Source organism: Geotrypetes seraphini, chromosome 10, assembly GCF_902459505.1.
Source record: "Geotrypetes seraphini chromosome 10, aGeoSer1.1, whole genome shotgun sequence".
Classification (NCBI taxonomy): Eukaryota; Metazoa; Chordata; class Amphibia; order Gymnophiona; family Dermophiidae; genus Geotrypetes; species Geotrypetes seraphini.
Window position 1 is genome coordinate 124561391 of NC_047093.1, and position 12836 is coordinate 124574226.

The window sequence follows — 12836 nt, forward strand, 5'->3', positions numbered from 1 at the left end:
TCATAGTTTGGGTGGTTTCAGATTTCTAGTAGGATTGGTGAATTTGTTTCCAGGGGCGATTTCTACTAGCTTGGGTTAACACTAAATGCCAATGAAAGTTTTTAGTTATATTATGCAGCACAAGGACCTATTGACCAAAGCAGAGAAGAGGAGAGAAATCTGAGGCAGAAATAGAGAGCCTCATTTACTAATATGTTTTAATAGATATTAAATATCAAAAGTCCCATTTTTCTCACTAAGGTCTATGTATCAATTACTGTATGCGCACAGCTTAAAATAATGCATGTTAATTGGTTAAGGCATATTAGTACATTAAGTCCTAACTCACCCCCTTTTCTATGCAGAGAGACGCTGAATGGCCCGCACTGCTCCCGATGCTCATTGAGTTCCTATGAGCATCGGGACAGCACACAGCATTCAGCGCACCAGCCGGCACTAAAAAGTGCTTTTGTAAAAAGGTGGTGGTGGTGAGAGGGGGTTAGTCTACTACTTAAACCCCACCCTACAAAACTGCCCTAGTGGTTTTTTTGTTGTGGGTCACAGCGGTAACAGCTCCGACACTCATAGAATTCCTATGAGCGTCTGGGCTGATACCGCCGCAGCCAGCACTAAAAAAACACTAGCATGGTTTTGTAAAAGGGGAGAGTAAATTTCATTCTTTCAAAAACTTTAAAATATTAGTTCCATGCTTCTGTAGGAAGCCTCCAGTTCAGATGGGTCTCCATCAAGTATATTTCTTTTTTTATGATTTGTTGCAATTTGCTAGCTTTTACAAGGAAGACTTAAGGATTGTAGAAATTCTCAAACACAAAAACTGAAATCTACACTGCATGATGGAAAAATAATTGCAATTTTACACCAGTAAAAGTAGCTATATCTAACTTTTTCTAAAGTGCTCCTTGCCTACAATAGGGAAGTAGGATGTCCTCACAGTGTTAATTGATGACTGAAAAATGGCCAGGGGCAAGAAATGGAAATTAAAGGCTAGTTATCTATAGAAGTAGAACAGCTTGCGTGCATCCAAGAAGAACATAGAGACATCATGTGTACCATACATCCAGCCTAACATTCTGTTTCTAATAGTGGCCAATCAATGACACAAGTGTTCAGTGAGATCCTTATATGCAAAGATCAGCATGACTCCTGGACCTTGTCTAATCCCTTTTTTGAACACAACTATTCTTGATGAGACCTGGCAAAAAGTTCCACAGCTTTAATGTTTTACTGGGGAAAAATTGTTTCTCTGCTTCATTTTAACGTGCAACTTGTTAGTTTTCTGGACTGCCTCCTAGCCTTAGTACAGTTGCAAGGGTTAAACAACAATTCCTTATGACTCCATTGACCCTACTCAAGGGTTAAACAACAATTCCTTATGACTCCATTGACCCTACTCAAGGGTTAAACAACAATTCCTTATGACTCCATTGACCCTACTCAAGGGTTAAACAACAATTCCATATGACTCCATTGACCCTACTCAAGGGTTAAACAACAATTCCTTATGACTCCATTGACCCTACTCAAGGATTAAACAACAATTCCTTATAACTCCATTGACCCTACTCAAGGGTTAAACAACAATTCCTTATAACTCCATTGACCCTACTCAAGGGTTAAACAACAATTCCTTATAACTCCATTGACCCTACTCAAGGGTTAAACAACAATTCCTTATTACTGCATTTACCCTACTCAAGGGTTAAACAACAATTCCTTATGACTCCATTGACCCTACTCAAGGGTTAAACAACAATTCCTTATGACTCCTTTGACCCTACTCAAGGGTTAAACAACAATTCCTTATGACTCCATTGACCCTACTCAAGGGTTAAACAACAATTCCTTATGACTCCATTGACCCTACTCAACGGTTAAACAACAATTCCTTATAACTCCATTGACCCTACACAAGGGTTAAACAACAATTCCTTATGACTCCATTGACCCTACTCAAGGGTTAAACAACAATTCCTTATGACTCCATTGACCCTACTCAAGGATTAAATAACAATTCCTTATAACTCCATTGACCCTACTCAAGGGTTAAACAACAATTCCTTATAACTCCATTGACCCTACTCAAGGGTTAAACAACAATTCCTTATTACTGCATTTACCCTACTCAAGGGTTAAACAACAATTCCTTATAACTCCATTGATCCTACTCAAGGGTTAAACAACAATTCCTTATTACTCCATTGACCCTACTCAAGGGTTAAACAACAATTCCTTATTACTCCGTTGACCCTACTCAAGGGTTAAACAACAATTCCTTATAACTCCATTGACCCTACTCAAGGGTTAAACAACAATTCCTTATAACTCCATTGACCCTACACAAGGGTTAAACAACAATTCCTTATAACTCCATTGACCCTACACAAGGGTTAAACAACAATTCCTTATAACTCCATTGACCCTACACAAGGGTTAAACAACAATTCCTTATAACTCCATTGACCCTACTCATGATTTTAAAGATCTCTGTCATATCTCTTCTCAACAGTGAAGAACTCTGTACTCTAGCCTTTCTTCTTAAGACAGGTGTTCCTCCTTTTTATAGTTTATGGCTTATTAGACTTAGGGAGGAAGCTATCAACATAGGCTACCATTAAGATGGTTATTATATCATAAGTCAGGTTAGTTTACCACATCAGGTAATTTAGCTCAGGGTCCCATATTAAACAATGAGATCCAGTGCTAAAGTAACCTGATTTAATAATAGTTTTCATTGATAACTTCCTTCATGGTGGCCAATCTAGTTTACAAGTACCTGGCAAAAACCCAGATAGCAGCAACATTGCATGCTGCCACTCCAGAGCAAGCAGTGGCTTCCCCCATGTCTTTCTCAATAACATTCTATGGACTTGTCCAAACCTTTCTTAAAACCAGCTACGCTATCCGCTCTTACCACAACCTCTGAGTGAAAAAAAATTTCCTCCTATTGAGTATTTCCCGGTAACTTCATTGCATGTCCCCTAGTGAAATATTGATCCACTTGTACCCGTTCTACTTCACTCAGGATTTACATGCCGTTTCCCCTCATTTGCATGCACGGATCAATCGGATTGGAGGATGATCGGCCACAAGGTTAGTGAATTGGGTTGGAGATAAATCAGGTCGCAAAGTGGTAGGGACTTAGTGAATCCAGCCCAAAGTTACTTCTTTAGAAATAATTTAACTATCTGAAATAAGGACGTGATAGTCTTAAAAACTGCTGTACAAGCGCATGTTTGTTAAATATGGATCTTGACCTAGTAAAAGGTATCAGAACCTACAATTAGTCTAAGGGAGTCTTACTAAAGTGTGGTAATATTTTCATGTACCAATCAAATCAATCCTATCTCTCCCCTCAACCTGAAGAGCCCTAACTGTTTTAGTCTTTCCTCCTACGAGAGGAGTTCCATCCCCTTTATCATCTTGGTTGCTCTTCCCCAATCTCCATCCCTAACCCCATCCCAATCTGATTGTTCTAACTCGCCTTCTCTCAGGTTGCACCATCCCTCACTATAAATTACTCACACATCACTGTAACTTAGGTGCAGACTAGAGAATGGCATGGAGAAAATTTTTTATCACCGTTCCTGCCCCCTCCCTGCGAGCTCAGTCCCTGTCCCTGCCCCATCCCCGCGAGCTCAGTCCCTGTCCCCGCCCCGCAAGCTGTTAGATCCCATCCGTACAAGCCTCAAATAGTTATGATTTTATAATGAACTTATCTTATTAAAGTATAAAAAGACAATATTCTGTACAATTGTCATTTTATAAACACAAATAATACAGAGCAAAAATCAATAAAACCCCTGTCTCCCTCCCTTTTACAAATATCCTCTCCACTGTTGTGAAAACTGAACAAACCAAATTACTACAGAATGCTACATAGAAAAATCAAGCTAGCTAGCAGAATATTTCAGTCACACATGGCAGGTATAGTGTTAGGAGAGTTCAACTAGGGCAACTGCCCCCTGGTCAGAGAGAGCACTAAGCCATCTGGAAGCTAAAGAAGCACAGCCTGGGCTTTGTGCCCCAGTTATATCTAATATCAGCTCTAACAGGATACATATTTAAAATCTGAAATATTCTAATCACAAAATCACATTGGTCTCAGGCTTTGGATTCCTTCTGTCTTCATCGTGGCATGGATGGCTCCTGAAGGTAAAATAGGTACAAGAGGAGCTGGAGAAGAGATGCCGAGTCTGACAAGGGCGCAATTTTTTTTACCACAGGAGCATGACTTTCCACTGCTCCCACGGGACGGTAAAAGGTCTTGTCTCCATTCCCGCGGAAAACCAGTTGCAAATGTCTCCATTCCTGCAGTTTTACTGCAGTGACCACGGTTTACCACGGTAAATGGTCCCCGTGTCATTCTCTAGTGCAGACAATTATACCAACTCTGTGCGTTTGTGTATGTATTTGTGCATTTTCATGTTTACACTAGAATTTTATAAAGGAGATTAGGCATCTGTGTTCCTTAATAGAATACGTTCCTACCCTCTGGGTGGCTATTTTTAAGCAAGAAGTTATATAATTTGCTCCCTTCATCTCTATAATGGCACAGAACTAGAAAAAATACAGAGAAGGGCAACCGAAATGACAAACAGCATGGCATAGGTCTACAGGCTAAAGAAAAGAAACCACTGAGAGATCTGATAAAAGCCTAGGAGATTATGAATGGAGTGGAACTGTTAAATAGCATTTCAAATAGAGGAAACTGCATGAAACTAATAGGTAGCACATTTAATATGAACCAGAGAAAGTCTTTTTTTTCTTAATGCACAATTACAGCAAGCCGTGGGAGTTGTTTTGCTAGAGTATGCAACATTAAAGGTGGGGGGAAAGTACATACGTAAACCATTAGTTGCCTGGTAGACTTGGAAGAAAAAAACCAAAAAAACCGACCACTTTCCTAGGAGCAAGCAACAAAATATGGATTTTACTCTAAAATCCTGCAGTCTTTGTGATCTAGATTAGTCACTCTCAGAGACAGGATACTGGTCTTGAGCCTTTGGTCTGAGCCAACATAGCATTCCTTATGATTGTAGCAAGTTTCCAGGTCCCACCTCATCTGTGTAGAACAGGGGTAGGGAACTCCGGACCTCGAGAGCCGTATTCCAGTCGGGTTTTCAGGATTTCCCCAATGAATATGCATGAGATCTATTTGCATGCACTGCTTTCAATGCACATTCATTGGGGAAATCCTGAAAACCCGACTGAAATACGGCTCTCGAGGACCGGAGTTCCCTACCCCTGGTGTAGAAAGCATACCGTAAAGAAAGCCACAGCATGATGGCTGAAACGACGGTTCTTTCTACACAGACGTAGTGAGACCCGGAGACTGCTATAATCATGACGTCAGCCATGGAAGCCTAAGAGAACATAGCATACCTTATGTTCAAATTGTCCATGGTTGCTTTTTACCCACACACTCTGCACAATATTCAAAAGAATGTATAAAGCAATTAAATTTGAAGATGACACTAAACTGTTCAAAGTTGTTAAAACGCATGCGGATTGTGAAAAATTGCAGGTGGACCTTAGGAAATTGGAAGACTGGGCGTCCAAATGGCAGATGAAATTTAATGTGGACAAATGCAAAGTGATGCACGTTGGGAAGAATAACCATGAATCACAGTTAGCGGTGCGAATAATCTAAATCATCTTTTTGTGCATCTAACAAGTATTCCAGCTTCTGTGCGTTCAGAGCACGAGATGGGCATGGTGGATGTGTGTTATGGAAAGATTTTGCAGGACATCCTGGATGGAACTTATACATTTGGAACTAGACCTGTTTTAAAAAGGGTCTAAGTGCCACAAAGGTGCCCAAAATGATTAAATGACCATTGCATGCACCCTCCACACTCCCCCAGTGCTCACTGACCCCCTTCCACCACATAAAAATGAAAACAAAAAGGTACATACTTGTCTCTAAAACAGCAGCATCTGGTATGGGGCATCCTAGTAGGGCAAGTGAGCCATAGAGAAGACCCTGGCCTACATATCACTCTAAACACAACATTTATGGTGGAAAATGTGCACCCACCCCCCAAAACCTTACTCTACTGCCATATAGGTGCCACCTGCAGCCATAAGGGCTATTGGGGCTGTGGACAGGTGGGTACAGTGGGTTTGGAGGGTGTTTTGGGGGGCTCATCATAACTTATACGAAGGTGAGATGTTTATCTGGCACCCTTTTTGTGAAGTTCACAGCAGTGCCCTCTAAGGTGCCCCACTACTCTGTCGCCATGTTTGGGTCGCTATTCCTTTACAGGACTGGCCCCTCCCGCGTCCAAATGGTCTTGTTCTGGCTGTTTCTGGCTTGGACAGAATTTTGTTTGAAAATGTGGTATAAAGATAGATGTCCTGAAGGTCTGGGTGTCCCAATGGCTGGACGTCCAGATAGAGGATTTTTAAAAAAATATACAGTATATATTTCTAGACATATGGTGGTGATAAAAAGACTAAAAGTGTGACAAGGTATAGGCAGTTGGGACATTGAGGTGGCTATGATGGTCCCATCATAACCCTTGCCTACCCTGTGGCATTTTGGCTATGGGTCTGAGCACATCATATTTTAAATATTGTATAGTTTCAAGATATTATTTTGAATGAGGAATGGACTTGTGTTTTGTGGTGGAAATTTTCTACACACGCAGTGATTTTCTAGTGAACTCGTAGTGTGAATGATAATGCATACTAATTAGGGATATCTTGAACACTGGATTGGCCATTGAACTAGACCATCAACCCTAGAAGGTGAGAAACATTGCCTCATTTTGTGTTGCATAGACCACTAAGAGAAACTAGAAACTTCTACTTATTTGCTTATCCAAAACTTAATGGGTGTAGATATAAGACCTTCTTAGCATTTCAAGCTGGTAGGCAACAATCTTGGTTAGGTAAATGTACTCAGCAAGCTATGTTATCGGAAATTAATTACGACCACTTTGTTCGATAAGTTTATTACTTAGTGAGTTTTATTATTGAAATTCTATTTTACAAATATTTGTATTTTTTTATTGTATTATTGTATTTCGCTGATTGTCCAGCTCTTTTTAGTGTAAACCACCTAGAACTTTTGGTTATGGCGGTATAAAAGAATAAAGTTATTATTATTATTATTACAGCATACTTAACTTTTATGTTTCATAGTTATCCCAAGTTTCAAGTTTAATTAGGTTTGATATACCGCTTAAAACCATCCTAAGTGGTTTACATAATTTAAAACAGGGAGGCTAGACATAAACAATTAAATGACATAAGAGACTGTTTATGATGCAAACAATGGAGGAGACTATATAAGATATAAAAGGAAGACGGAGAAGGTTACATCATTTCATAAAAATAAAAAAAAGTGATGGGGAAAAGCAAAAGGGAATGCAGTTTAGCAGAAATCAGACTCTTTATAGTTGACAAAATAAATGATATGCATGCTAAAAGAGTACCAAATTATACCCCAAGATGCAGAAAGGAGCAAGGATGCTCCAGCAGACAGTAGCCAATATGTTTTTCAACCACAGCATGTTCAATCGAGCATCCACTGTGCTGTGTATTGTTTCTCACAGAACTGCAACTCTTTGCTCCGATAATAAGCGTAATAATATGTCTCTACCATATGGTGTGTGTGGCTCATAGATGCAGAATGTACATCTCTTCAAGAGTTTGCACACAAGGGATACAGTTCTATGACATTAGCATAAGCTGCAAGAACAAATCAGTAGATTCAAATCAAGCTCAAATGTTCACAGTAATGAGCTGAAGTGCCGTTACCGGGGTAAGAGCATGGTCTATGCGTGCCTTTGAAATCAATTTGGCCTCTGTTCTCTTAATTAATGATTTTTGAAATACACTTTTTTTTTTCTGTTTGAGAGATTCTTACAGCTCTCCTCTGCATGGGTTACCAACCTATATAGTAATTAAAACAGAATAATGTCATTGGAGAAGTATTGCTCGGTGGACTCCATCAACAAGTACAAGCTGACAAGGTATTAGAATGGCTGCTGTTTGGGGGAAAGAGAGCAGGAACATTAGGGGGGTAATTATGGAGTAATAAACCTTAGTTTTGGGTTGGTAACTGAGAATTAAAGAGCACCAAAGAGCAGTCTGTGACACGGTTGGGTGGCTTTATAGGATTCTCTTTTCTGGCATGGATGGTTTTTTTAATGGACTCTCTCACTGCATGAGAGTGGGATTTGTATCCGGGTCTGATTCCCCACAAGTTGCTTTTGGGAGCCAGTGGGAGAGACAGGTTTGGTGCGGAGGGGGATGGTGCCGAGTTAAGCACTCTGAGACAAGGGGAAGACTTCAGCAAGCCTGCATCTGTGAGAATCGCAGAGTGAATTCATTTTATGGCCTTACAGTACCTCCACTTTGCACTGAGAATTGCAAGCAGTGCTTTCTGTGTTGCTAGGGAGAGAGTGGGTTTCTGGCCTGGAGAAAAGTGGGATGATTTGTTTTGTTTTACCTGGTGTGTATTTGGGAGGTGGTAGAGTATATTGGTTTGGGGGTTCCTTGTGTAAGGGTGCATTCCAGGACGGAGTCCATGCCATACAGAGAAACTTCATGTAAAGCTCAGTGAACAGATTTTATTTATGGTGTACAGTTCTCACAAACAAAAGGAGGAAAGAGGAATTTTGCCTCAGCAATATCGCAGAAAACCAGAAACAAGAGACAAAAGAGAGGCCAGAATATCAACCAAGGGAACTCTTTATTAAGTTAATAAAATGAAATCATAAAAATAGAGACGCAATCTATAGTATAATGTCCATCTTGATATAAGTACAACTGAGTCTAGGTCACGCCTAGATTGTCCCAACAGGGATCCCGGTTTTGGCATCCTTAGATGCCTTCATCAGGGGACGAATGGACACTGCTATGAGTGAGGGACTGCAAAAACCGGCAGGACACTGATAACAGTCAAAACATGATGAGAGCATCTGTGAGGGCAAAAACTCACCAAAAAAAAAGAGTTCCCTTGGTTGATATTCTGACATCTCTTTTGCCTCTTGTTTCTGGTTTTCTGCGATATTGCTGAGGCAAAATTCCTCTTGTTTCTTGTACAGTTTTCATACCATCACCAATACCACTTCCCTCACCAGAAGCCTACATATCCCTATACCTCCTCCCCCTATGCTACTTTACCTTTTTTATAGGATCCAGCTGATTTAGGTGCTGTTTATAGAATCAGCTCCTTAGTCCAGTGATTTCCCACTTTTTTCATTCTGTTGGAAAAATATGCAACGACAAAAAGTAGAAAATCATTGAACTCAGTGTATAGCCCTAGATGGAAACTGCCCCAACTTTTTGGGCTGGGTTGAGAACTTTTTAGCAGCCTCTCATGGAAAGCTGGCCCTAGATCTATTCTGAGTAACAGATTTATTATGGCCAGAGTTTAGGTCTAAATTTATCATTCCGTTTGATGGTCCACCATTTCAGTGCGGTCTAAGAAGGAGGTCTAATGTCTGGCAACTAAAATTCAATGCGAAGTGCAGAGTGATGCATTTAGGGGGTAGAAATCCGAGGGAACCGTATGTGCTGACAGAGAGAGGGACCTTGGGGTTTTTGTCTTTGAGGATCTAAAGACATCTAAACAGTAGGATAAGGTGGTGGCTGAAGCCAGAAGGATGCTAGGCTGTACAGAAAGAGGAATAACCAGCAGAAATAACCAGTGTTCAGTTTTGGAGGCCGTATCTGGTCAAGGATATAAAAAGACTTGAAGCGGTCCAGAGGAAGGCGACAAAAATGGTAAGAGGTTTGAACCAAAAGAAGTATGAGAAGAAACTGGAATACCTAAATATGTATACTCTAGAGGAGAGGAGGGATAGGAGAGATATGATACAAACGTTTAAATACTTGAAAAGTATTAATATAAAATCAAATCTTTTCCAAAGAAGAGAAAATGGTAAAACTAGAGGGCATAATTTCAGGTTGCAGGGAGGAAGACTCGGGAGCAATATTAGGAAATTCTTTTTCACGGAGAGGGTGGTAGATGCCTGGAATGCCCTCCTGAGGGAAGTGGTGGAGAGGAAAACGGTGATGGAACTCAAAAAAGCATGGGATAAACATAGAGGATCTCTAATTAGAAAATGAAGAATGTAAATTAAGTTCAATGTTTTTTATTGGTTTTGTGAATATAATAATAGTACAGATAATTGACAGATTCTACAATTATTAGAATGAGTTAGAAATAAGAAGAGTATAAGGAACAATCATGAACAATAGATGACATTCAGTAACAAAGAATGTATACTAAAGTAGATCATTAAATTGTGCATCACTAGTGTATCAATAAAGATGAAAACACATCATTCAGTAGTAACTAAAGCTTCACAGTAAGCTGTCAAAGGGTGCCATATATTATCATGACTATCGACCCCTCCATGTTTTATGGCGAAGCTCCGTTCATAACGCATGATTAGACAGACATTATGCCACCACAAAGTATGTGATAAATTATCAGGATTCTTCCAATTAGTAAATATCAGTTTCAACGCAATCAGAAGCAAGCATTTTAATAATTTTGCATTGGCCGCCTCAAGAGAGGTTTGTAAACCATATGGCCCATAAATCACTACCGCTAGTGTCAGACGTTCATCAATATGAAGTATTTCAGTAATTGTTTTCCAAATTCTTAGCCAAAAGGTTTGGATAGAAGGACAATGAAAGATCATGTGATCCAATTTACCAATATCCTTTTTACATGACCAACAGCAGTTGACATCTGAAGTAGGCAGCTTGTTCAGTTTGTGGGGGGTCCAAAAGGCTCGGTGCAATAAGAAGTAGGTGGATTGCACAATGCTTGCAGAGTGAAGGGTCGAAAATGTATCTTTCCAGATTTTAGACCAGGTGAGTAATTCAGGGTTCACACCTGTATCCTTGGCCCATGAGTCATATGTGCCTAATTTATCATCATATTTAAGACTGATTATTAACGTGTACCAGGCAGATGTGAGACCTTTGCTTTTATGTCTCATTAATTCATATAATCTCAAAATAGAAGGTTTAATTTGTTTGAGAGATCTCATGTCGTAACTAGCTGTGATGGCATGTCGTAGTTGTAACCATTTATAATATTGACTGGGTGGTAAATGGTATTGTTGACATAGCTGTTCAAACGGAATCCAGGAACTGTCACAATATAAATGTGTCAGGAACGCAATACCAGCACTTTTCCACGGAATCCAATTTATGGTTTTGTTCTCAATGATTATTTTCGGGTTATTCCAAATGGGGATGTAAGTAGTATCCTTCCAATTTATTTTTAAGAGATTATCCAAATCTCTAACTGCCAATCTAGTCGACAAGACAGGATCAGTAGGAGGTTTGAACTTAATAGGTAAAAAGGTGTCATAAAAGAGATTTTCTTTGTTGGTACATTCGCTCTCCATATTGACCCATGAAGGATGAGTCTCCTCAACAGAAGTGGGTAACCAGTGAGATCCCTGTCGTAACAGCATAGCGGAGTGATAAGCATAGAAACATGGAAATCTGACACCCCCATCAACTTTTTCCTTTTTCAATTTCTTTAAACTGATACGTGGAGTGGAGTTATTCCATAAAAATTTGGATAGTATAGAATCAAATGATTTGTAAGTTGATCGCTTGAGGTAAACCGGAATCATACTTAATGTGTAATTTATCACCGGAGCAATCATCATCTTAATTGTGTCTAGGCGTCCCCACCAAGATAAACGAAGGGGAGACCATCTGGTTGTCATTTTCGTAACTAGGTCCAGTAAATGTTCAGTATTAAGTTGAATTGTTTCTTCAATCGATGGTGCAAAAAAAACGCCCAGATATTTGAGCTTTCTACCTGACCATTGTAAACCCATGCTTTGAATCGTTTCGCATGCTTCTGGGGCATTTAGAGCCATCACTTCTGTCTTTGTTAAATTTAGCTTATAACCTGATACCATTGAGTAAGAGTCTATTATCTGTAATGCGGGACGAATAGAATCCAAAGTAATGTATAATAACACGTCGTCTGCATAAGCAGAAACTTTTACTTCAGACTCAACTGTAGTGATTCCTCTAATATCAGTTTTATTTCTCAATGCTATCAGTAAAGGTTCAAGCGCCAGATTGAATAATAGTGGGGACAGAGGACATCCTTGACGAGTGCCCCTCGTTGGATTAAATGAAGTTGAAAATAAACCATTTATATAGATTCTGGTGAGAGGTGAAGTATAAAGTACTTTAAGCATATTAATAAAGTGCGGATGGAATCTATACCATTGTAGGACATGAAATAAATATGACCATTCTATCCTATCAAAGGCTTTCTCTGCGTCTAAACTGACAGCAACCAGGGGATCTTTCATTTCACCAGCTCTTAATATGACATTGAGGAAGGTGCGAGTATTATCGCTGGAGAACCTATTGGGGAGAAAGCCATTTTGATCTTTTGCAATGATTTTAGGAAGAACGAGTTGTAATCTGGTAGCCAGTAGTTTAGCAAATATTTTTGCGTCAGTATTAATCATGGAAAGAGGTCTGTAATTGGTAATCCTGAGTGGGTCTTTGTTTGGTTTGGGTAGAACTATAATTGTAGCTTCTGTAAAGGAACCACTCACATCTCCAGTTGAGATAAGGAAGTTAAAGTAATCTAGGAGACGGGGCACCATCAATTCATGAAAAGTCGAATAAAATTCACTGGTTATCCCGTCAGGGCCAGGAGTTTTTGATTTCGCCATGGTTTTGATAACCTCAAGTAGTTCAGATGCGGTAATAGGCTCACTCAATCTGGAGTTGTCAGATTCATCTATAATATTATGAGGTAGATCATTAAGGAATCCATCAAAATCAACCTCATCATCCAACTCTGATGTGTATAAATGGCTGTA